General features: G+C 41.7%; 1 long non-coding RNA gene across 1 annotated transcript in view; it reads left to right on the plus strand.

The window, feature by feature from the left end:
• Positions 1-23,628, plus strand: part of LOC142350767 (uncharacterized) — a 52,235-nt gene extending 28,607 nt beyond the window's left edge. Inside the window, exons 2-3 of the long non-coding RNA XR_012760906.1 lie at positions 22,153-22,181; positions 23,386-23,628. This is a non-coding gene — a long non-coding RNA (uncharacterized LOC142350767). The remainder of the gene's footprint in view (positions 1-22,152; positions 22,182-23,385) is intronic.
• Positions 23,629-27,459: the final 3,831 nt, after the last annotated feature.

Here is a 27,459-nt window from a genome sequence, read left to right on the forward strand (position 1 = left end):
TGTAAGTTATCTGACCACTTCCATTCTGCCTCTTCGCGAAATTATGCCCCAATATGGTATACTTGTAAAGATTGGGGGTGGGGGTTATAAGTTATCTGACCAATCTACTCTGCTCCTTCGCGAATTTATGGTCCATTATGGTATATTTGTCTTGAATGGGGTTGGGGGCCATAAATTATCTGACCACATTTTTTCTGCCTCTTCGCGAAATTATGCCCCATTATGGTATATTTGTCATGATTTTGGGTGGGAGCTATAAGTTATCTGAACACTTCTAATCGACCCCTTCGCGAAGTTATGCCCCATTATGGTATATTTTTCTTGATTGGGGGTGGTGGCATAAGTTATCTGATCACTTCCATTCTGCCCCTTCGTGAATTGATGTCCCATTATGGTGTATTTGTCTTGATTGCGGTTGGGGGCCATAAAATATCTGACCATTTTTTTCTGCCCTTTCGCAAAACTATGCCCCATTAATGTTTATTTGTCATGATGGTGGGTGCGGGCTATAGTTATCTGATCACCTCTATTCTGCCCTTCGCGAAATTATGCTCCAATATGGTATACTTGTCATAATTGGTGGTGGGGGCTATAAGTTATCTGGCCACTTCTATTCTGCCACCTCGCGAGTTTATGCCCCAATATGCTATATTTGTCAAGAATGGGGATGGGGATAAAAGTCATCTGACCGCTTTTTTTCTGCCCCTTCGCGAAATTATGCCCCATTATGGTATTTTTTTTCATGATTGGAGGTTGGGGCTATAAGTTATCTGACCAATTCTATTCTGCCCCTTCGCGAATTTATGCAACAATATGCTATATTTGTCAAGAATGGGGATGGGGGTACAAGTTATCTGATCACTTCTATTCTGCCACCTCGCGAGTTTATGCCCCAATATGCTATATTTGTCAAGAATGGGGATGGGGATAAAAGTCATCTGACCACTTTTTTTCTGCCCCTTCGCGAAATTATGCCCCATTATGGTATTTTTTTCATGATTGGAGGTTGGGGCTATAAGTTATCTGACCAATTCTATTCTGCCCCTTCGCGAATTTATGCAACAATATGCTATATTTGTCAAGAATGGGGATGGGGCTATAAGTTATCTGACCACTTCTATTCTGCCCCTTCGCGAATTTATGTCTCATTTTTGTATATTTGTCTTGATTGGGGTGGGCGCATCTAGTTTTCTGACCAATTCTATTCTGCCCCTTCGCGAAATTATGCCCCATTATGGTATACTTGTCATAATTGGTGGTGGGGGCTATAAGTTATCTGGCCACTTCTATTCTGCCCTTTGCGAAATTATGCCCCATGATGGGTTATTTGTCATGATTGGGGCTGGGGGAATTAAGTTATCTGACCACTTCTATTCTGCCTCTTTTCGAAATTGTGCCCGATTACGGTATATTTGTCATGATTGTGGGTGGGCGCATCAAGTTATCTGACCAATTCTATTCTGCCCCTTCGCGAAATTATGCCCCATTATGGTATATTTGTCATAATTGGTGGTGGGGGCTATAAGTTATCTGGCCACTTCTATTCTGCCCCTTCGCGAAGTTATGCCCCATGATGATTTATTTGTCATGATTGGGGCTGGGGGCAATAAGTCATCTGACCCCTTCTATTCTGCCCCTTCGCCAAATTATGCCCCATTATGGTATAATTGTCATGATTGATGGTGGGGTCTATAAGTTATCTAACCACTTATATTCGGCTCCTCCGCGAAATTATGCCCCATTATGGTATATTTGTCATGATTGGGGGTGGGAGCTATAAGTTATCTAACCACTTCTATTCGGCTCCTTCGCGAAATTACGCCCCATTATGGTATATTTGTCATGAATGCGTGTGGGGGTATAAGTAATCTGACCACTTCTATCGTGCCCCTTAGCGAAATTATGGCCCAATATGGTATATTTGTCATGAATGGGTTTGGGGCTATAAGTTATTTGACCCCTTCTATTCCGCCCCTTCGCGAATTTATGCCCCAATATGGTATTTTTGTCAAGAATGGGGATGGGGGTATAAGTTATCTGATCATTTCTTTTCTGCCCTTCGCGAAAATATGCCCCATTATTGTATATTTGGCTTGATTGGGGTGGGGGCAATAAATTATCTGACGACTTCTATTCTGCCCCTTCGCGAAATTATTCCCCATTATGGTATTTTTGTCATGATTGGGGCTGGGCGCATCAAGTTTTCTCACCAATTCTATTCTGCCCCTTCGCGAGATTATGCCCCATTATGGTATATTTGTCATAATTGGTGGTGGGGGCTATAAGTTATCTGGCCACTTCTATTCTGCCCCTTCGCTAAATTATGCCCCATGATGGTTTATTTGTCATGATTGGGGGTGGGGGCATTGAGTTATCTGACCCCTTCTATTCTGCCCCTTCGCGTGTTTATGCATCAATATGGTATATTTGTCAAGAATGGGGATGGGGGTATAAGTTATCTGACCACTTCTATTCTGCCCCTCCGCGAATTTATGCCCCAATATGGTATATTTGTCGAGAATGGGGATGGGGGTATAAGTTATCTGATCACTTCTATTCTGCTCCTTCGCAAGTTTAGGCCCCATCTGGTATATTTATCAAGAATGGGGATGGGGGATAAAAGTTATCTGACCCCTTATATTCCGCCCCTTCGCGAATTTATGCATCAATATGGTATATTTGTCAAGAATGGGGATGGGGGTATAAGTTATCTGACAATTTTTTTTCTGCCCCTTTGCGAGTTTATGCCCCCATTTGGTATATTTCTCATAAATGGGGATGGGGGGTATAAGTTATCTGACCATTTCTATTCTGCCCTTCGAGTAATTATGCCCCATTATGGTACATTTGTCATGATTGTGGGTGGGGGCAATAAAATATCTGACGACTTCTATTCTGCTCTTCGCGAAATTATTCCTCATTATAGTATATTTGTCATGATTGGGGGTGGGCGCATCAAGTTATCTGACCAATTCTATTCTGCCCCTTTGCGAAATTATGCCCCATGATGGTTTATTTGTCATGATTGCGGGTGGGGACATTAAGTTAGCCGACCACTTCTATTCTGCCCCTTCGCGTAATTATGCCTCATTATGCTATATTTGTGATGATTGGGGGTGGGGGATATAATTTATCTGGCCACATCTCCTCTGCCCCTTCGCGAAATTATTCCTCATATTCGTCATGATTGAGGGTGGGCGCATCAAGTTATCTGACCATTTTTATTCTGCTCCTTCGCGTGTTTTTGCCCCAAAATGGTATATTTGTCAAGAATAGGGATGGGAGTATAAGTTATCTGACCAATTCTATTCTGCCCCTTCGCGAAACTATGCCCCATGATGTTTTTTTTTCTTATTTGGGGGTGGGGGCATTAAGTTTTCTGACCACTTCTATTCTGCCTCTTCGCGAAATTATGCCCCATTGTGGTATATTTGTCATGATTGGTGGTGGGGGATATAATTTATCTGGCCACTTCTATTCTGCCCTTTCGCAAAATTATGCCCCACGATGGTTTAATTGTCATGATTGGGGGTGGGGGCATTAAGTTATCTGACAGCTTCTATTCTGCATCTTCTCGAAATTGTGCCCCATTATGGTATCTTTGTCATGATTGGGGTTGGCCGCATCAAGTTATCTAACCAATTCTTTTCTGCCCCTTCGCCAAATTATTCCTCATTATGGTATATTTGTCATTATTGGGAGTGGTGGCATTAAGTTATCTGACCACTTCTATTCTGCCTCTTCTCGAATTTGCGCTCCATTATGGTATATTTGTCATGATTGTGGGTGGGGGCAATAAAATATCTGACGACTTCTATTCTGCTCTTCGCGAAAATATTCCTCATTATAGTATATTTGTCATGATTGGGGGTGGGCGCATCAAGTTATCTGACCAATTCTGTTCTGCTCCTTCGCGTGTGTTTGCCCCAATATGGTATATTTATCAAGAATAGGGATGGGAGTATAAGTTATTTGACGAATTCTATTCTGCCCCTTTGCGAAATTATGCCCCATGATGGTTTATTTTTCTTGATTGGGGGTGGGGGCATTAAGTTTTCTGACCACTTCTATTCTGCCTCTTCGAGAAATTATGCCACATTGTGGTATATTTGTCATGATTGGTGGTGGAGGATATAATTTATCTGGCCACTTCTATTCTGCCCCTTCGCGAAATTATGCCCCACGATGGTTAATTTGTCATGATTGGGGGTGGGGGCATTAAGTTATCTGACCACTTCTATTCTGCCCCTTCGCGAAATTATTCCTCATTATGGTATATTTGTCATGATTGGGAGTGGGCGCATCAAGTTATCTGACCAATTCTATTCTGCCCCTTCGCGGATTTATGCCCAATTAGGGTATATTTGTCATGATTGGTGGTGGGGGCTATAATTTATCTGGCCACTTCTATTCTGCCCCTTTCCGAAATTATGCCCCATGATGGTTTATTTGTCATGATTAGGGGTGGGGGCATTAAGTTATCTGACCACTTCTATTCTGCCTCTTCTCGAAATTGTGCCCCATTATGATATATTTGTCATGATTCGGGTTCGGCGCATCGAGTTATCTGAACAATTCTATTCTGCCCCTTCGCGAAATTATGCCCCATTATAATATATTTGTCATGATTGGGGGTGACTGGGAGTGGTGGGGGCAATAAGTTATCTGACCACTTCTATTGTGCCCCATCGCGCGTTTTTGCCCCAATATGGAATACTTGTCAAGAATGAGGATGGGAGGTATAAGTTATCTGACCACTTCTGTTCTGCCACTTCGCGAAATTATGCCCCATTGTGGTATATTTGATATAATTGGGAGAGGGGCTATAAGTTATCTGACCACTTCTATTCTGCCCCTTCGCGAATATAAGCCCCAATTTGGTATATTTGTCATGAATGGGAATGGGGGTATAGGTTATCTGACCACTTCTATTCTGCGGCTTCTCGAAATTATGCCCCATTGTGGTATATTTGTCATGATTGGGGATGGGGGCTAAAAGTTATCTGACCACTTCTACTCTACCCCTTCGCGAATTTATTCCCCAATATGGTATATTTGTCAAAAATGGGGATGGGGGTACATATATCAAGATTAAAGGGTGGGGCTATAAGTTATCTGACCAATTTTTTTCTGCCCCTTTGCGGAATTATGCCCCATTATGGTATATTTGTCATGATTAGGGGTGGGGGCTATAAGTTATTGGACCAACTCTATTCTGCTCCTTTGCGAGTTTGTGCACCAATATGGTATATTTGTCAAGAATGGGAATGGGGGTATAAGTTATCTGACCACTTCTATTCTGTGGCTTCTCGAAATTATGCCTCATTGTGGTATATTTGTCATGATTGGGGTTAGGGGCTAAAAGTTATCTGACCACTTCTATTCTACCCCTTCGCGAATTTATTCCCCAATATGGTATATTTGTCAAGAATGGGGATGGGGTAAAAGTTATCTCACCACTTCTTTTCTGCCCCTTCGCAAAATTATGCCCCATTATGGTACATTTGTCAAGATTAAGTGGTGGGGGCTAGAAGTTATCTGACCGTTTCTTTTCTACCCTTTTGCGGAATTATGCCCCATTATGGTATATTTGTAATAATTGTGGGTGGGGGGGCTATAAGTTATCGGACCACTTCTATTCTGCCCCTTCGCGTATTTATGCCCCAATATGGTATATTTGTCAAGCAAGTGGATGGGGGTATAAGTTATCTGACCACTTCTATTCTGTCCCTTTGCGAAATTATGCCCCATTGTGGGAATTTGACATGATTGAAGGTGGGGCCTATAAGTTATCTGACCACTTCTATTCTGCCCCTTCGCGAATTTATGCCCCAATATGGTATATTTGTCACAAATAGGGATGGGGTAAAAGTTATCTGACCACTTCTAGTCTGCCCCTTCGCGAGTTTAGGCCCCAATCTAGTATATTTGTCAAGAATGGGGATGGGGGTGTGGGTTATCTGACCACTTTTGTTCTGCCCCTTTGCGAAGTTATGCCCCATTGTGGGAATTTGACTTGATTGAAGGTGGGGTCTATAAGTTATCTGACCACTTCTATTCTGCCCCTTCGCGAATTTATGCCCCAAAAAGGTATATTTGTCACAAATTGGGATGGGGGTAAAAGTTATCTCACCACTTCTAGTCTGCCCCTTCGCGAGTTTAGGCCCCAATTTGGCATATTTGCCAAGAATGGGGATGGGTGCATAGGCTATCTGACGACTTCTATTCTGCCCTTTGGCGAAATTATGCCCCATTATGGTATATTTGTCATGATTGGGGTTGGGGCATTAACTTAACTGACCACTTCTATTCTGCTTCTTCGCAGAATTATGCCTTATTATGGTACATTTGTCATGATTGGGGGTTGGGGCTATAAGTTATCTATCTGACCCTTCTCTTCTGCCCCTTAGCGAAATTATGCCCCATTATGGTATAAATGTCGTGATTGGGGACGGGGGTTATAAGTTATTGGACCACTTCTATTCTGCCTCTTTGCGAGTTTATGCACCAAGATGGTATTTTTGTCAAGAATGGGAATGGGGGGTATAAGTTATCTGACCACTTCTATTCTGCCTCTTCGCGAAACTATGCCCCAATATGATACATTTTTCAAGAATGGGTATGGGGGGTATAAGCTGTTTGACCACTTCTTTTCTGCCCATTCTCGAAATTATGCCCCATTGTGGTATATTTGTCATGATTGGGGATGGGGGGTATAAATTCTGACCACTTCTTTTCTGCCCCTTTGTCAATTTATGCCCCATTATGGTATATCTGTCAAGAATGGGGATGGCGGTATAAGTTATCTGACCACTTCTATTCTGCCCCTTCGCGAAATTACGCCCATTATGGTATAATTGTCATGATTGTTGTGGGGGCATTAAGTTATCTGACCACTTCTATTCTGCCCTTCGCAAAATTATGCCCCATTATGGTATATTTGTCATAATTGGGGTTGGGGGCATTAAGTTGTCTGACCGCCTCTATTCTGCCCCTTCGCAAAAATATGCCCCATTATGTTATTTTTGTCAGGGTGGGGATGGGGGTAAAGGTTATCTGACCACTTCTTATCTGCCCCTTTGCGAAATTATGCTGCGTTATGGTATATTTGTCATGATTGGGGTGGGGGAATTAAGTTATCTGACCACTTCTATTCTGCCCTTTCGCAAAATTAAGCCCCATTATGGTATATTTGTCATGACTGAGGGTAGGGCCTATAAGTAATCTGACCACTTCACTTCTATTCTGCCCCTTCGCAAAGTTATGCTCCATTATGGTATATTTGTCATCATTGGGGGTGGGGGCTAATTTATCTGACCACTTCTATTCTGCTCCTTCGCGAAATTCTGCTCCAATATGGTATATTTGTCAAGATTGGAGATGGGGGTATAAGCTATCTGACCACTTTTTTTCTGCCCCTTCGCAAAATTATGCCCCATTAAGGTATATTTGTTATGATTGGGGTGGGGGCATTAAGTTGTCTGACCACTTCTATTCTGCTCCTTCGCGAAATTATGCCCCATTATGGTTTATTTGTCATGATTGGGGTGCGTGCAATGAGTTATCTGACCACTTCTATTCTGCCGCTTAGCTAAAGTATGCCCCATTATGGTATATTTGTCATGATTGGGGATGGGGGCTACAAGTTATCTGACCACTTCTATTCTGCCCTTCGCAAAATTATGCCCCATTCTGGTATATTTGTCATAATTGCGGGTTGGGGCTATAAGTTATCTGACCACTTGTATTCTGCCCATTGTCGAAATTATGCCCCAATATGGTATATTTGTCATGATTGGGGTGGCGGCATTAAGTTGTCTGACTGCTTCTATTCTGCCCCTTCGCAAAAATATGCCCCATTATTTTATATTTGTCAGGGGTGGGGATGGGGGTAAAGGTTATCTGACCACTTCTTATCCGACCCTTTGCGAAATTATGCTCCGTTATGGTATACTTGTCATGATTGGGGTGGGGGAATTAAGTTATCTGACCACTTTTATTCTGCCCTTTCGCAAAATTACGCCCCATTATGGTATATTTGTCATGACTGACGGTAGGGCCTATAAGTAATCTGACCACTTCTATTCTGCCCCTTCGCAAAGTTATGCTCCATTATGGTATATTTGTCATCATTAGGGGTGGGGGCTAAGTTATCTGACCTCTTCTATTCTGCTCCTTCGCGAAATTCTGCTCCAATATGGTATATTTGTCAAGAATGGAGATGGGGGTATAGGCTATCCGACCACTTCTTTTCTGCCACTTCGCAAAGTTATGCCCCATTAAGGTATATTTGTTATGAATGGGGTGGGGGCATTAAGTTGTCTGACCACTTCTATTCTGCCCCTTCGCGAAACTATGCCCCATTATGGTATATTAGTCATGATTGGGGTGCGGGCAATAAGTTATCTGACCACTTCTATTCTGCCGCTTAGCTAAAGTATGCCCCATTATGGTATATTTGTCATGATTGGGGATGGGGGCTACAAGTTATCTGACCACTTCTATTCTGCCCCTTTGCGAAAATAAGCCCGATTGTGGAATATTTGTCACGATTCGGGACGGGGGGCTATAAGTTATCGGATCACTTCTATTCTGTCCCTTTGCAAGTTTAGGCCCCAGTATGGTATATTTGTCAAGAATGGGGATGGGGGTATAGGTTATATGACCACTTCTATTCTGCCCCTTTGCGAAATTATGCCCCATTATGGTATATTTATCAAGAATGGGGATGGGGTATAAGATATCTGACCACTTCTTTTCTGCCCCTTCGCGAGTTTAGGCCCCAATATGGTATTTTTTTCAAGAATTGGGATGGGGGTATAGGTTATCTGACCACTTCTTTTCTGCCCCTTCGCGAAATTCTGCCCCATTATGGTATGTTTGTCATGATTGGGGTGGGGGCATTAAGTTGTCTGACCACTTCTATTCTACCCCTTCGCAAAATTGTGCCCCATTATGGTATATTGGTCAGGAAAGGGGATGGGAGTTATAGCTTATCTGATCACTTCTACTCTGCTCCTTCGCAAAATTATGCCCCATTATGGTATATTTGTCATGATGGGGGTGGGGGCATTAAGTTATCTGAACACTTCTTTTCTGCCCCTTCGCGAAATTCTGCCCCATTATGGTATATTTTGTCATGATTTGGGTGGGGGCATTAAGTTGTCTGACCACTTCTATTCTGCCCCTTCGCAAAATTGTGCCCCATTATGGTATATTGGTCAGGAATGGTGATGGGGGTTATAGCTTATCTGATCACTTCTACTCTGCTCCTTCGCAAAATTATGCCCCATTATGGTATATTTGTCATGATGGGGGTGGGGGCATTAAGTTGTCTGACCACTTCTTTTCTGCCCCTTCGCAAAATTGAGCCCCATTATGGTATATTGGTCAGGAATGGGGATGGGGGTTATAGCTTATCTGATCACTTCTACTCTGCTCCTTCGCAAAATTATGCCCCATTATGGTATATTTGTCATGATGGTGATGGGGTATAAGTTATCGGACCACTTCTTTTCTGCCTTTCGCGAGTTTAGGCCCCAATATGGTATATTTTTCAAGAATGGGGATGGGGGTATAGGTTATCTGACCACTTCTATTCTGCCCCTTCTCGAGTTTAGTCCCCAGTATGGTATATTTGTCAAGAATGGGGATGGGGGGTCGAGGTTATCCGACCACCTCTATTCTGCCCCTTCGCAAAAATATGCCCCATTCAGGTATATTTGTCATGATTGGGCTGGGGGCATTAAGTTGTCTGACCACTTCTATTCTGCCCCTTCGCAAAATTGTGCCCCATTATGGTATATTGGTCAGGAATGGGGATGGGGGTTATAGCTTATCTGATCACTTCTACTCTGCTCCTTCGCAAAATTATGCCCCATTATGGTATATTTGTCATGATTGGGGTGGGGGCGTTAAGTTGTCTGACCACTTCTATCCTGCCCCTTCGCAAAATTGTGCCCCATTATGGTATATAGGTCAGGAATGGGGATGGGGGTTATAGCTTATCTGATCACTTCTACTCTGCCGCTTCGCGAAATTTTGCCCCATTATGGTATATTTGTCACGATGGGGGTGGGGGCATTAAGTTATCTGACCACTTCTCTCTGCCCCTTCGCAAATTTATGCCCCATTATGGTATATTTGTCATGATTTGGGAAGGGGGATATAATTTATCTGGCCACTTCTATTCTGCCCCTTCGAGAAATTATGCCCCACGACGGTTTATTTGTCATGATTGGGGCTGGGGGCATTAAGTTATCTGACCACTTCTATTCTGCCCCTTCGCAAAGTTATGCTCCATTATGGTATATTTGTCATCATTAGGGGTGGGGGCTAAGTTATCTGACCTCTTCTATTCTGCTCCTTCGCGAAATTCTGCTCCAATATTGTATATTTGTCAAGAATGGAGATGGGGGTATAGGCTATCGGACCACTTCTTTTCTGCCACTTCGCAAAATTATGCCCCATTAAGGTATATTTGTTATGAATGGGGTGGGGGCATTAAGTTGTCTGACCACTTCTATTCTGCCCCTTCGCGAAACTATGCCCCATTATGGTATATTAGTCATGATTGGGGTGCGGGCAATAAGTTATCTGACCACTTCTATTCTGCCGCTTAGCTAAAGTATGCTCCATTATGGTATATTTGTCATGATTGGGGATGGGGGCTACAAGTTATCTGACCACTTCTATTCTGCCCCTTTGCGAAAATAAGCCAGATTGTGGAATATTTGTCACGATTCGGGACGGGGGCTATAAGTTATCGGATCACTTCTATTCTGTCCCTTTGCAAGTTTAGGCCCCAATATGGTATATTTGTCAAGAATGGGGATGGGGGTATAGGTTATATGACCACTTCTATTCTGCCCCTTTGCGAAATTATGCCCCATTATGGTATATTTATCAAGAATGGGGATGGGGTATAAGTTATCTGACCACTTCTTTTCTGCCCCTTCGCGAGTTTAGGCCCCAATATGGAATTTTTTTCAAGAATGGGGATGGGGGTATAGGTTATCTGACCACTTCTTTTCTGCCCCTTCGCGAAATTCTGCCCCATTATGGTATGTTTGTCATGATTGGGGTGGGGGCATTAAGTTGTCTGACCACTTCTATTCTGCCCCTTCGCAAAATTGTGCCCCAGTATGGTATTTTGGTCAGGAATGGGGATGGGAGTTATAGCTTATCTGATCACTTCTACTCTGCTCCTTCGCAAAATTATGCCCCATTATGGTATATTTGTCATGATGGGGGTGGGGGCATTAAGTTATCTGACCACTTCTTTTCTGCCCCTTCGCGAAATTCTGCCCGATTATGGTATATTTTGTCATGATTGGGGTGGGGGCATTAAGTTGTCTGACCATTTCTATTCTGCCCCTTCGCAAAATTGTGCCCCATTATGGTATATTGGTCAGGAATGGTGATGGGGGTTATAGCTTATCTGATCACTTCTACTCTGCTCCTTCGCAAAATTATGCGCCATTATGGTATATTTGTCATGATGGGGGTGGGGGCATTAAGTTGTCTGACCACTTCTTTTCTGCCCCTTCGCAAAATTGAGCCCCATTATGGTATATTGGTCAGGAATGGGGATGGGGGTTATAGCTTATCTGATCACTTCTACTCTGCTCCTTCGCAAAATTATGCCCCATTATGGTACATTTGTCATGATTGGGGTGGGGGCTATAAATTATCGGAGCACTTCTTTTCTGCCCCTTTGCGAGTTTATGCACCAATATGGTATATTTTTCAAGAATGGGGATGGGGGTATAGGTTATCTGACCACTTCTATTCTGCCCCTTCTCGAGTTTAGTCCCCAGTATGGTATATTTGTCAAGAATGGGGATGGGGGGTCGAGGTTATCCGACCACCTCTATTCTGCCCCTTCGCAAAAATATGCCCCATTCAGGTATATTTGTCATGATTGGGGTGGGGGCATTAAGTTGTCTGACCACTTCTATTCTGCCCCTTCGCAAAATTGTGCCCCATTATGGTATATTGGTCAGGAATGGGGATGGGGGTTATAGCTTATCTGATCACTTCTACTCTGCTCCTTCGCAAAATTATGCCCCATTATGGTACATTTGTCATGATGGTGATGGGGTATAAGTTATCTGACCACTTCTTTTCTGCCCTTCGCGAGTTTAGGCCCCAATATGGTATATTTTTCAAGAATGGGGATGGGGGTATAGGTTATCTGACCACTTCTATTCTGCCCCTTCTCGAGTTTAGTCCCCAGTATGGTATATTTGTCAAGAATGGGGATGGGGGGTCGAGGTTATCCGACCACCTCTATTCTGCCCCTTCGCAAAAATATGCCCCATTCAGGTATATTTGTCATGATTGGGGTGGGGGCATTAAGTTGTCTGACCACTTCTATTCTGCCCCTTCGCTAAATTGTGCCCCATTATGGTATATTGGTCAGGAATGGGGATGGGGGTTATAGCTTATCTGATCACTTCTACTCTGCTCCTTCGCAAAATTATGCCCCATTATGGTATATTTGTCATGATTGGGGTGGGGGCGTTAAGTTGTCTGACCACTTCTATCCTGCCCCTTCGCAAAATTGTGCCCCATTATGGTATATAGGTCAGGAATGGGGATGGGGGTTATAGCTTATCTGATCACTTCTACTCTGCCGCTTCGCGAAATTTTGCCTCATTATGGTATATTTGTCACGATGGGGGTGGGGGCATTAAGTTATCTGACCACTTCTCTCTGCCCCTTCGCAAAATTATGCCCCATTATGGTATATTTGTCATGATTTGGGAAGGGGGATATAATTTATCTGGCCACTTCTATTCTGCCCCTTCGAGAAATTATGCCCCACGATGGTTTATTTTTCATGATTGGGGCTGGGGGCATTAAGTTATCTGACCACTTCTATTCTGCCGCTTAGCTAAAGTATGCCCCATTATGGTATATTTGTCATGATTGGGGATGGGGGCTACAAGTTATCTGACCACTTCTATTCTGCCCCTTTGCGAAATTATGCCCCATTATGGTATATTTGTCATGATTGGGGTGGGGGCTATAAATTATCGGAGCACTTCTTTTCTGCCCCTTTGCGAGTTTATGCACCAATATGGTATATTTCTCAAGAATGGGGATGGGGGTATAGGTTATCTGACCACTTCTATTCTGCCCCTTCTCGAGTTTAGTCCCCAGTATGGTATATTTGTCAAGAATGGGGATGGGGGGTCGAGGTTATCCGACCACCTCTATTCTGCCCCTTCGCAAAAATATGCCCCATTCAGGTATATGTGTCATGATTGGGGTGGGGGCATTAAGTTGTCTGACCACTTCTATTCTGCCCCTTCGCAAAATTGTGCCCCATTATTGTATATTGGTCAGGAATGGGGATGGGGGTTATAGCTTATCTGATCACTTCTACTCTGCTCCTTCGCAAAATTATGCCCCATTATGGTATATTTGTCATGATTGAGGTGGGGGCGTTAAGTTGTCTGACCACTTCTATCCTGCCCCTTCGCAAAATTGTGCCCCATTATGGTATATAGGTCAGGAATGGGGATGGGGGTTATAGCTTATCTGATCACTTCTACTCTGCCGCTTCGCGAAATTTTGCCCCATTATGGTATATTTGTCACGATGGGGGTGGGGTCATTAAGTTATCTGACCACTTCTCTCTGCCCCTTCGCAAAATTATGCCCCATTATGGTATATTTGTCATGATTTGGGAAGGGGGATATAATTTATCTGGCCACTTCTATTCTGCCCCTTCGAGAAATTATGCCACACGATGGTTTATTTGTCATGATTGGGGCTGGGGGCATTAAGTTATCTGACCACTTCTATTCTGCCGCTTAGCTAAAGTATGCCCCATTATGGTATATTTGTCATGATTGGGGATGGGGGCTACAAGTTATCTGACCACTTCTATTCTGCCCCTTTGCGAAATTATGCCCCATTATGGTATATTTGTCATGATTGGGGTGGGGGCTATAAATTATCGGAGCACTTCTTTTCTGCCCCTTTGCGAGTTTATGCACCAATATGGTATATTTCTCAAGAATGGTGATGGGGTATAAATTACCTGACCACTTCTTTTCTGCCCCTTTGCGAGTTTAGGCCCCAATATGGTATATTTTTCAAGAATGGGGATGGGGGTATAGGTTATCTGACCACTTCTATTCTGCCCCTTTGCGAAATTATGCCCCATAATGGTATATTTGTCATGATTGGGGTGGGGGCGTTAAGTTGTCTGACCACTTCTATCCTGCCCCTTTGCAAAATTGTGCCCCATTATGGTATATTGGTCAGGAATTGGGATGGGGGTTATAGCTTATCTGATCAGTTCCACTCTGCCTCTTCGCGAAATTATGCCCCATTATGGTATATTTGTCACGATGGGGGTGGGGGCTATAAGTTATCGGATCACTTCTATTCTATCCCTCTGCAAATTTATGCACCAATATGGTATATTTGTCAAGAATGGGGATGGGGTATTAGTTATCTTACCAATTCTATTCTGCTCCTTCGCGTGTTTATGCCCCAAAATGGTATATTTTTCAAGAATGGGGATGGGGGTATAGGTTATCTGACCACTTCTCTTCTGCCCCTTCGCAAAATTATGCCCCATTATGGTATATTTGTCATGATTTGGGGGGGGGGGGCTATAAGTTATCTGACCATTTCTATTCTACCCCTTTGCGAAATTAGGCCCCATTATGGTATATTTGTCACGTTTGGGGGTGGGGGCTATAAGTTATCGGATCACTTCTATTCTATCCCTTTGCAAGTTTATGCACCAATATGGTATATTTGTCAAGAATGGGGATGGGGTACTAGTTATCTTACCAATTCTATTCTGCTCCTTCGCGTGTTTATGCCCCAAAATGGTATATTTTTCAAGAATGGGGATGGGGGTATAGGTTATCTGACCACTTCTTTTCTGCCCCTTCGCGAAATTCTGCCCCATTATGGTATATTTGTCATGATTGGGGTGGGGGCATTAAGTTGTCTGACCACTTCTATTCTGCCCCTTCGCAAAATTGTGCCCCATTATGGTATATTGGTCAGGAATGGGGATGGGGGATATAGCTTATCTGATCACTTCTACTCTGCCCCTTCGCGAAAATATGCTCCATTATGGTATATTTGTCATGATGGGGGTGGGGGCATTAAGTTATCTGACCACTTCTATTCTGTCCCTTCGCAAAATTATGCCCCATTATGGTATATTTGTCATGATTTGGGTTCGGGCTAAAAGTTATCTCACAACTTCTATTCTGCCCCTTTGCGAAATTATGCCCCATTATGGTATATTTGTCATGATTGGGGTGGGGGCTATAAATTATCGGAGCACTTCTATTCTGCCCCTTTGCGAGTTTATGCACCAATATGGTATATTTCTCGGTAATGGTGATGGGGTATAAGTTTTCTGACCACTTCTTTTCTGCCCCTTCGCGAGTTTAGAACCCAATATGGTATATTTTTCAAGAATGGGGATGGGGGTATAGGTTATCTGACCATTTCCATTCTGCCCCTTTGCGAAATTATGCCCATTATGGTATGTTTGTCATGATTGGGGTGGGGGCGTTAAGTTGTCTGACCACATCTATTCTGCCCCTTCGCAAAATTGTGCCCCATTATGGTATATTGGTCAGGAATGGGGATGGGGGTTATAGCTTATCTGATCACTTCTACTCTGCCCCTTCGCGAAAATATGCCCCATTATGGTATATTTGTCACGATGGGGGTGGGGCATTAAGTTATCTGACCACTTCTATTCTGCCCCTTCGCAAAATTATGCCCCATTATGGTATATTTGTCATGATTTGGGGTGGGGCTATAAGTTATCTGACCACTTCTATCCTACCCCTTCGCGAAATTGTGCCCCATTGTGTTATATTTGTCATGATTGGGGTGCGGGCAATAAATTATCTGACCACTTCTATTCTGCCTCTTCGCGAAATTAAGCCCCATTATGGTATATTTGTCACGATTGGGGGTGGGGGCTATAAGTTATCGGATCACTTCTATTCTGTCCCTTGCAAGTTTATGCACCAATATGGTATATTTGTCAAGAATGGGGATGGGGTATTAGTTATCTTACCAATTCTATTCTGCTCCTTCGCGTGTTTATTCCCCAAAATGGTATATTTGTCAAGAATGGGGATGGGGGTATAGGTTATCTGACCACTTCTATTCTGCCCCTTCAAGAAATTATGCCCCATTATGGTATATTTGTCATGATTGGGGTGGGGGCATTAAGTTGTCTGACCACTTCTATTCTGACCCTTCGCAAAATTGTGCCCCATTGTGGTATATTGGTCAGGAATGTGGATGGGGCTTATATGTTATCTGACCAATTCTATTCTGCTCCTTCGGGAAACTATGCCCCATTATGGTATATTTGTCATGATTCGGGTTGGGGGCTACAAATTATAGGAGCACTTCTATTCTGCCCCTTCACAAAACTATGCCCCATTATGGTATATTTGTCACGATTGGGGGTGGGGGCTATAAGTTATTGGATCACTTCTATTCTGTCCCTTTGCAAGTTTATGCACCAATATGGTATATTTGTCAAGAATGGGGATGGGGTATTAGTTATCTTACCAATTCTATTCTGCTCCTTTGCGTGTTTATGCCCCAAAAATGGTATATTTGTCAAGAATGGGGATGGGGGTATAGGTTATCTGACCACTTCTAATCTGCCCCTTCAAGAAATTATGCCCCATTATGGTATATTTGTCATGATTGGGGTGGGGGCATTAAGTTGTCTGACCACTTCTATTCTGACCCTTCGCAAAATTGTGCCCCATTGTGGTATATTATTTAGGAATGTGGATGGGGCTTATATGTTATCTGACCACTTCTTTTCTGCCCCTTCGCGAGTTTAGGCCCCAATATGGTATATTTTTCAAGAATGGGGATGGGGGTATAGGTTATCTGACCACTTCTATTCTGCCCCTTTGCGAAATTATGCCCCATTATGGTATATTTGTCATGATTGGGGTGGGGGCGTTAAGTTGTCTGACCACATCTATTCTGCCCCTTCGCAAAATTGTGCCCCATTATGGTATATTGGTCAGGAATGGGGATGGGGGTTATAGCTTATCTGATCACTTCTACTCTGCCCCTTCGCGAAATTATGCCCCATTATGGTATATTTGTCACAATGGGGGTGGGGCATTAAGTTATCTGACCACTTCTCTTCTGCCCCTTCGCAAAATTATGCCCCATTATGGTATATTTGTCATGATTTGGGATGGGGCTATAAGTTATCTGACCACTTTTATTCTACCCCTTCGCGAAATTATGCCCCATTGTGTTATATTTGACATGATTGGGGTGCGGGCAATAAATTATCTGACCACTTCTATTCTGCCTCTTCGCGAAATTAGGCCCCATTATGGTATATTTGTCACGATTGGGGGTGGGGGCTATAAGTGATCGGATCACTTCTATTCTGTCCCTTTGCAAGTTTATGCACCAATATGGAATATTTGTCAAGAATGGGGATGGGGTATTAGTTATCTTACCAATTCTTTTCTGCTCCTTCGCGTGTTTATGCCCCAAAATGGTATATTTGTCAAGAATGGGGATGGGGGTATAGGTTATCTGACCACTTCTATTCTGCCCCTTCAAGAAATTATGCCCCATTATGGTATATTTGTCATGATTGGGGTGGGGGCATTAAGTTGTCTGACCACTTCTATTCTGACCCTTCGCAAAATTGTGCCCCGTTGTGGTATATTGGTCAGGAATGTGGATGGGGCTTATATGTTATCTGACCACTTCTATTCTGCTCCTTCGGGAAATTATGCCCCATTATGGTATATTTGTCATGATTCGGGGTGGGGGCTAAAAATTAGCGGAGCACTTCTATTCTGCCCCTTCGCAAAACTATGCCCCATTATGGTATATTTGTCACGATTGGGGATGGGCGCTATAAGTTATCGGATCACTTCTATTCTGTCCCTTTGCAAGTATATGCACCAATATGGTATATTTGTCAAGAATGGGGATGGGGTATTAGTTATCTTACCAATTCTATTCTTCTCCTTCGCGTGTTTATGCCCCAAAATGGTATATTTGTCAAGAATGGGGATGGGGGCATTAAGTTGTCTGACCACTTCTATTCTGACCCTTCGCAAAATTGTGCCCCATTGTGGTATATTGGTCAGGAATGTGGATGGGGCTTATATGTTATCTGACCACTTCTATTCTGCCCCTTCGAAAAAACTGTGCCCCATTTTGTTATAGTTGTCATGATTGGGGTGGGGGCATTAAGTTATCTGACCACTTCTATTCTGCCCCTACGCAAAATTGTGCCCCATTATGGTATATTGGTCATGAATGGGGATGGGGGTTATAGGTAATCTGACCACTTCTATTCTGCCCCTTCGCAAAACTGTGCCCCATTATGGTATAATTGTCATGATTGGGGTGGGGGCATTAAGTTATCTGACCACTTCTATTCTGCCCCTTCGCAAAATTATGCCCCATTATTGTATAATTGTCATGATTAGGGGTGGGAGCTATAAGTTATCTGACAACTTCTATTCTGCCCCTTCGCGAAATTATGTCCCATTAAGGTACATTTGTCATGATTGTGGGTGGGGTCTATAGGTTATCTGATCACTTTTATTCTGTCCCTTTGCAAGTTTATGCTCCAATATTGCATATTTGGCAAGAATGGGGATGGGGGTATAAGTTATCTGACCACTTCTATTCTGGCACCTCGCGAGTTTATGCTCCATTATGGTATATTTGTCAAGAATGGGGTTGGGGGGTATAAATCATCTCACCACTTTTATTCTGCCCCTTCGCCAAATTATGCCCCATTATGGTATAATTTTCATGATTGGGGATGTGGGCCATAAGTTATCTGACCCCTTCTATTCTACCCCTTTACGAAATTATGCCCCATTATAGTATATTTGTCATAATTGGGGGTTGGGGGCTATAAGTTATCTGACCAATACTATTCTGCCCCTTCGAGAAATTATGCGCCATCATGGTATATTTTTTAAGAATGGGGATGAGGGTATAAGTTATCTGACCACTTCTATTCTGCCACATCGCGAGTTTATGCCCCAATATGGTATATTTGTCAAGAATGGGGATGGGGGTATAAATCATCTGACCACTTTCATTCTGCCCCTTCGCGAATTTATGCCCCATTATGGTATATATTCCATTATTGGGGATGTGGGCTTTAAGTTATCTGACCCCTTCTTTTCTACCCCTTTGCGAAATTATGCCCCATTATGGTATTTTTGTCATGATTGGGGGTGTGGGCTATAAGTTATCTGACCGATTCTATTCTACCCCTTCGCGATTTTATGCCCCAATTTGCTCTATTCGTCAAGAATGGGGATGGGGGTATAAGTTATCTGACCACTTCCATTCTGCCTCTTCGCGAAATTATGCCCCATTATGGTATATTTGTAAGGATTGGGGCTGGGGGTTATATGTTATCTGACCACTTCTACTGTGCCCCTTTGAGAAATTATGTCCCATTTTGGTATATTTGTCTTGATTGGGGTTGGAGGCCAAAAATTATCTGACCACTCTTTTTCTGCCCCTTCGCAAAATTATGACCAATTATGGTATACTTATCAAGAATGGGGATGGGGGTATAAGTTATCTTACCACCTCCATTCAGCCTCTTCGCGAAATTATTCCCCATAATGGTTTATTTATAAAGATTGGGGTTGGGGGCTATAAGTTATCTGACCACTTCTACTCTGCCCCTTCGCAAAATTATGTCCCATTATGGTATATTTGTCTTGATTGGGGTTGGGGGCCACAAATTATCTGACGACTATTTTTCTGCCCCTTCGCGAAATTATGCCCCATTATTGTATATTTGTCATGATTGTGGGTGGGGGTTATATGTTATCTGACCACTTCTATTCTGACCCTTCGCAAAATTGTGCCCCATTATTGTATATTGGTCAGGAATGGGGATGGGGCTTATATGTTATCGGACCACTTCTATTCTGCTCCTTCGGGAAATTATGCCCCATTATGGTATATTTGTCATGATTCGGGGTGGGGGCTACAAATTATCGGAGCACTTCTATTCTGCCCCTTCGCGAAATTATGCCCCAATTTTGTATATTTGTCATGATTGGGGTTGGGGCATTAGGTTATCGGAGCACTTCTATTCTGCCCCTCTGCGGGTTTATGCACCAATATGGTATATTTGTCAAAAATGGGGATGGGGTTATAAGTTATCTGACCACTTCTATTCTGCCCCTTCTCGAGTTTAGTCCCCAGTATGGTATATCTGTCAAGAATGGGGATGGGGGGTCGAGGTTATCCGACCACCTCTATTCTGCCCCTTCGCAAAAATATGCCCCATTAAGGTATATTGGTCATGATTGGGATGGGGGCATTAAGTTATCTGACCACTTCTAATCTGCACCTTTGCGAAATTATGCCCCATTAAGGTATATTTGTCATGATTGTGGGTGGGGGCTACAGGTTATCTGATCACTTCTATTCTGCCACCCTGCGAATTTATGTCCCATTATGGTATATTTGTCTTGATTGGGGCTGGGGGCCATAAATTATCTGACCACTTTTTTTCTGCCTCTTCGCGAAAATATGCCCCGTTATGGTATATTTGTCATGATTGGGGGTGGGCGCATCAAGTTATCTGACCAATTCTATTCTGCCCCTTCGCGAAATTATGCCCCATGATGGTTTATTTGTCATGATTGGGGGTGGGGACATTAAGTTAGCCGACCACTTCTATTCTGCCCCTTCGCGATTTTATGCCCCAATATGCTATGTTTGTCAAGAATGAGGATGGGGGTGTAAGCTATCTGACCACTTCCATTCTGCCTCTTCGCGAAATTATGCCCCAATATGGTATACTTGTAAAGATTGGGGCTGGGGGCTATAAGTTATCTGACCAATCTACTCTGCCCCTTCGCGAATTTATGGTCCATTATTGTATATTTGTCTTGAGTGGGGTTGGGGTCCATAAATTATCTGACCACATTTTTTCTGCCTCTTCGCGAAATTATGCCCCATTATGGTATATTTGTCATGATTTTGGGTGGGGGCTATAAGTTATCTGAACACTTCTAATCGACCCCTTCGCGAAGTTATGCCCCATTATGGTATATTTTTCTTGATTGGGGGTGGTGGCATAAGTTATCTGATCACTTCCATTCTGCCCCTTCGTGAATTTATGTCCCATTATGGTGTATTTGTCTTGATTGCGGTTGGGGGCCATAAAATATCTGACCACTTTTTTCTATTCGGGCTATAGATTATCTGATCACTTCTATTCTGCCCTTCGCGAAATTATGCTCCAATATGGTATATTTTTCAAGAATGGGGATAGGGGTATAAGTTATCTGACCACTTCTATTCTGCCACCTCGCGAGTTTATGCCCCAATATGCTATATTTGTCAAGAATGGGGATGGGGATAAAAGTCATCTGACCACTTTTTTTCTGCCCCTTCGCGAAATTATGCCCCATTATGGTATTTTTTTCATGATTGGGGGTTGGGGCTATAAGTTATCTGACCAATTCTATTCTGCCCCTTCGCGAATTTATGCAACAATATGCTATATTTATCAAGAATGGGGATGGGGCTATAAGTTATCTGACCACTTCTATTCTGCCCCTTCGCGAATTTATGTCCCATTTTTGTATATTTGTCTTGATTGGGGTTGGGGGCCATAAATTATCTGACCACTTTTTTTTCTGCGCCTTCGCGAAATAATGCCCCATTATGGTATATTTGTCATGATTGTGGTTGGGGGCTATAAGTTATCTGACCACTTCTAATCGACGCCTTCGCGAAGTTATGCCCCATTATGGTATTTTTTTCATGATTGGAGGTCGGGGCATAAGTTATCTGATCACCTCTATTTTGCCCCTTCTTGAAATTAATCCCCATTATGGTATATTTGTCATGATTAGGGAGTGGGGGCTACTGCCTCTTCGCGAAATTATGCCTCATTATGGTGCCCCATTATGGGATATTTGTCATGATTTGGGTGGTATAGGTTCTCTCACCACATCTAGTATGCCCCTCTCAAAGGGTTGCGACATATGTTGATAGTTCATGCCCCACTTTTATTGGGGGGATGTTGGTTAGTAAACAGATTAGGTTATAAGATTGAGAAAGACCCAAATAAAAGATATTTTTTTTCAGATAACTGTGGTTGGCTACCCCAGGTTGAGGTCCAGACCCAAATTGACTTCTGATCAGACCCAGTCGAGCGCACACCCGTGTGTTCCCAGACCGAAATTACAGGGTCTTTTCCGAATTTCGAGCGCACTGCGGTCTGATCATGGTCTGGAGAGGGTCTGATCAGAGGTCATTTTGGTCTGGAAAGTCTGATCATAACCTCTTCGAGCGCACTTGGGTCTGATCATAAAGAGTTCGAGCGCAATTGGGTCTGATCAGAAGCGCATTCGAGCGCAATTGAGTCTGATCATAAACGGTTCGCGCGCAGTTGGGTCTGATCAGAAATGTTTTCGAACGCAATTGGGTCTGATCAGGGACCATTTCAAGCGCCTTATTTTTTTCATGTTTTTGTTTCTTTTTCTCTACTGAGAGATGTTGGCTCCGCCAAGAGGCAACAAGAAAGCAGCGCTCTGATCAGAGACTAATCTAAAGTCCGAGAGCTCTGATCAGAAAAAAAGGAGTCCAGCCGATAGCAAATGCCGGTCCCCTTCAGAGGAAATTTTGATTAACTGGAGACCACGGTGTTTCTTATGGAAAACTGTCTAAACTCATCCATTGAGTCAGAAATATACACTGATCGGTATAGTAAATAAAATTTGTTCTCAACAGTTGGGTTTCGTATTCTTTAGCAATACTTTTATAATTGGTTTTTCCTGACATGAATTAAATATTGCAAACATCAGGTTTCATGAAATGAATATATTATAGCTAATTAAGATATTTGTTCATAATTAAAATCTGTCTCTGATCAGACTATTTCGAGCGCACTTGAGTCTGATCAGAACTGGTTTCGAGCGCGCTTCAGTCTGATCATAAATGACTTCAAGCGCAGTTGGGTCTGATCATAAATGCTTCGAGCGCAACTGGGTCTGATCATAACCTCTTCGAGCGCACTTGAGTCTGAACATAGTCTGATTAAGGTCTGGGCAATGGTCTGATTTTGGGTCTGGACCATGGTCTGGAGATGGTCTGATCAGAACTCCGTCGGTCTGGAAAGTCTGATCAGAACACTTTGAGTCTGGAAAGTCTGATCAGAGATATTTTCGGTCTGGAAAGTCTGATCAGAGATAATTTCGGTCTGGAAAGTCTGATCAGAGATAATTTTGGTCTGGAAAGTCTGATCAGAAGCAATTTTGGTCTGGACCTCAACCTGGGACGTGCTCTTGATCTCTTTCTGTCTGTTGATCATTTCTGAAGCAAATAATGTAATGAGTAAAAGATTCTACTGCACACCGGACATGAATTGTCTGGATGGGATCGTGGACTGCAAGTATGATATCTGTAAATATGTGGATCAGACGAAGAGGGATTTGATGGCACCAGAAGTGAATGTGCCACCACTAACTGTCTCAGATTTATACAAATAGTCATTCGGTGTTTGTGAACGTGACTTCGTTAACAACTACGATCAAACAAAATTTCAAAGGCTTTTCTTGTTAATTTTGTTCTAACAGCTTTTTGCATAGCCCTCCAAAAATAGAGTTGGGATCTTCTCCGTTTGTGCCCCCTAACTCCCCCCCCCAAGCTTAGTGGGTGCATATTATTTGCACCTCCAGACGCACATGCCATATTTTCACATAAAGGTTTAGTGTGTAATGAACCGTGCTCTGTAACTGGGGGCATATAACGTACTGGGGGACACAAACGGAAAAGATCCGAGAGTTTCTGCAACGTTTACCAGGGTCGTACACAAAAAAACGACTGTTTAAAATTATTTGCAACTTTTGTAGGTAAGCAAAATTGCAGCTAAAAATACCTGAAAATTACCTGCAAAAAATGATACGTGAAATTTGCGTAAAAAAATTACCTGCAAACTCAATACGACAGTATTAATTTAGGTAAAAACGGATCTTTTCCGTTTGTACCTCCCCGCCATTACATAATGCACCCCAAAGTCACAGAGCACGTGTCATTACACAGTAGATCATTGGCACTTGCAAATAAATATGGACGCACTAAGTTTGGGGCACAAAATGAAAAAATCCAAAACATCATTAGAATTTTAAGTTAAACTTTCTAAAAAAGCTTTCAAGTGCAGGTGATATTTCTTTTGGGTGATTAGTTACAGAGTAAGTCCGAACAGAAAATTAGAAGACCTTCGCGATAATTTTTTTTATCCTAACAGCTAGATCCCTTGCAGTATAAGATTAGTTTTGACGTGGTCCTCTTAACTTTCGAGTTTGCATGGCTAAAATTCCTTCAACACATAACAAAGGATTCTAAAGTGATGTAGGAAATTGTCACCACCTCCAAAAATCTCCTCGTTATCTTCGCTTCCTGTTTAAAAAAATCTTTCATATGGACTGAGTCTTAATTGGAAGATTGCAAGTTTGCATGGAGGATGACAATAGTAATTCAAACTCAAAGCTTCGGGTTCACAAGCATAAAAGTTTAAGTAAAGACAAAATTCTTTAGAAAAGTATTCTAGTCAACGAAGTCATAAACAAATAAAATAAACTTAGTTGCCTCTGAAAGATGGCTATAAACCAGTAAAAAATTGCCAGTAATATGATTTAAAAAATCTGAAAGTTTACCTAGAATTTGAAAGTAAATTGTTCCTTTATTCAATTTACCTCGAAATTACCTCCATGCAACCTAAAAGGCCTACAATTCTGTATAAATTTGCCTTCAAAGTACAAAAAATTGCAGTGTCATTGTAATAGAATTCCACCTAATATTTTTGTGTAGTTTGACATGCAATTTTTGATGTTAAAATTGTAGGTAGAGTTACCCAGAAATTCTTGCAGTTAATTTTTCCGGTGAAATAAACTGCAAATTTCTGGTAAGATGTAAGAAAGTAAAGTAGAACCTAGATTTTAACCAGCAAAACACTTTTCTAGTTTTTTTTTCTACCTGCAAATTTTTCCTGCAATTTGCAAGTAGAATTAACAGCAAAGTTTTTTTTAGGTAAATTCGGGGTAAGTTTGCGTCCAATCTACCTAGAATTTGCAGGTATTTTCACAAAAAAATTACTGAAAAGTGAAAAATTTAGGTAATTCTACCAGGAGTTTTCACATGCTTTCTACAGGGTGAACCACCTAGAAGAGTTGTACTGCAAGTGAAAGTTGTAAAAAATGTCACATGCCTTAATAAGGACTGCGAGTAATATATATCGAGCGTGAATGGAGAACTTCCAAAATAATTCCGTCAGTAAGATTTGGGGTCAGAGGTTTGAAAAATAAAGTGAAAACAAAATTATAGAAGACAAAGAATTTTTGTAAATTATAGTTTTAAATGGAAAATTGAATAAATTTACTTGCCTCTTAAATATGGTGAAACACTTCCGACAATTTGCAAGTAATTTCAAAATGGAATGCAAGTTGATTTAATTAGAATTTGTAACTAAATTCTTCTTTAGTGAAACACATCCAAAAACTACACCCATAGGCAATCTAATCAGCCTGCTTTTCTAGATAAATTTGATGCAGTGTACCTAGAACTTGCAGTGTTACTCTCCAAAAATTTTACCAATAAAAAAGTTTCTGGGTAGAGCTACTTTCAATTTGAATCTGATAATTGCAGGTAGAACTAATTAGAAAATAAATTTTGCAGGTATTGTTTGTTGAAAAACTTGCAAATTTTGGATAGGTCGCAGGCAAACTTACCTCGAATTTTATCTTCAAAAATTTTTTCTCATTATTTCTACCATTAAACATCTGATGCAATTTGAAGGCAGAATAACGTTGAAGGCAGAATCATTTTGAAGGCAGAAAATTATTTATAGGGTCAAACTCTAGGTAAACTTTACCACATTTTACCTGGAACTTTTTTACCGGAACAATTTGTTCACCTTTACCGTAAATGTTTGTATCGTGAAAATTTACACTCCAAAAAATTTTCTCGTTATATCTCTCAATAAATCTTTAGTGCAACTTAAAGCCAGAGTAATCAAGGAAATTTTTAGTGTCAAATTCTAGGTAAAATTTATTACATCTTAACTGGAATTCACAGGTATTTTACCGTAAAAGACTGTTCAAGCACAAGCTTGATTTCTATATATATATATATATATATATATATATATATATATATATATTGATCGATGACTTCTGATTAATTTTGATTTGTAAAGTTTACGGGTTTTATATTTTACACACTTGTGCAACCTAGCAAATCATTTTTATCTGTAAATCTCTTGTATATAAGTAGTATACTAGATTATCTGCAGATTTCTGGGTAATTCTTTGTACAATTTGCAGGTAGAACAACCAAAAAATTTTCAGGCGAAACTCTTGAGGGTAATGATGCATTTTTCAGGTAAGTTGCAGTCAAATTTATTTAGAATTGCAGGTAGTTCAGATTGCTAGGTTGTTTTCAAGTCAGTTGCATTAAAAAACAATATGCTTGCAATTTCTAGGTGAATTGATGTGCATTCATCAATTTACTTGCATTTTTTAGAGTGTATTGTGAAACAATCAAGTCAAGCGCATGAAAACTTGACTCAAGTCCTTGAACAAGTTGAAAACGGTTACCCGCAAATATGTAATCATCAAAAAAACTGTAGCAAAAACCTTTACTCAATAAAATCTATTGACTAGAGAACTTGTTCCCATATATATATATAGAACAAGTAATTGGTGAACCTCTCCGGACAGAAGCTTCCTTTACGGCCCTAAACGTCGGACTTGAGTCTCCCCACAGTTCTACATTCTGTGCTGGACACAACACAAAAGCATCACGTAACAACTGTCACAGCAAGGACGTGAGGCCCCGAGACTGTGCGACGCACGAAATACAGAACAGAAAAGACCAAAAGACTAAAGACAAAGGCCCTAAAGAAAAAGACACTTTTGGAGCCAAATTTTTTGGGTTACAGACGCTACCCAGAAGGACGATTTTTTTGGGGGTGTCAGACGTTACCTCTTGAGGATTTTTTTTCTACTACGGTTTCAGACGTCACCGTCGCTGATCGCCCGAGGTTTCAGACGTCACCTCCAGAAGTCCTGTTCCCCGGTGAGATCAATCCAAAAATCAGTGATTTTTACTGGTCAAAAAAGAGAAAAAAAGACAAAACCTGAAATTTTTCCATTTTTATCAAAATTTCACTGCTTTTTTAGGCAAATTTCTTTGATGCATACTTGCTGAAATTGATTTAACGCAATGACAACTTCTTAGTGCAAGAAATTGTTCCTAAAACGAAAATTGTCGAGAAAAACCTTTTTGAAAACAGAAATTCAAAAAATGTTCATCAAATTTTGAGCCTGATATTCTTATAGAATCAACTTTTAATTGTTCAACCTCACTTTTGAACTTATTGTTAATGAACCAGAA

The sequence above is a fragment of the Convolutriloba macropyga genome, chromosome 12 (genome assembly GCF_964194025.1).
Source record: "Convolutriloba macropyga chromosome 12, txConMacr16.3, whole genome shotgun sequence".
Classification (NCBI taxonomy): Eukaryota; Metazoa; Xenacoelomorpha; order Acoela; family Convolutidae; genus Convolutriloba; species Convolutriloba macropyga.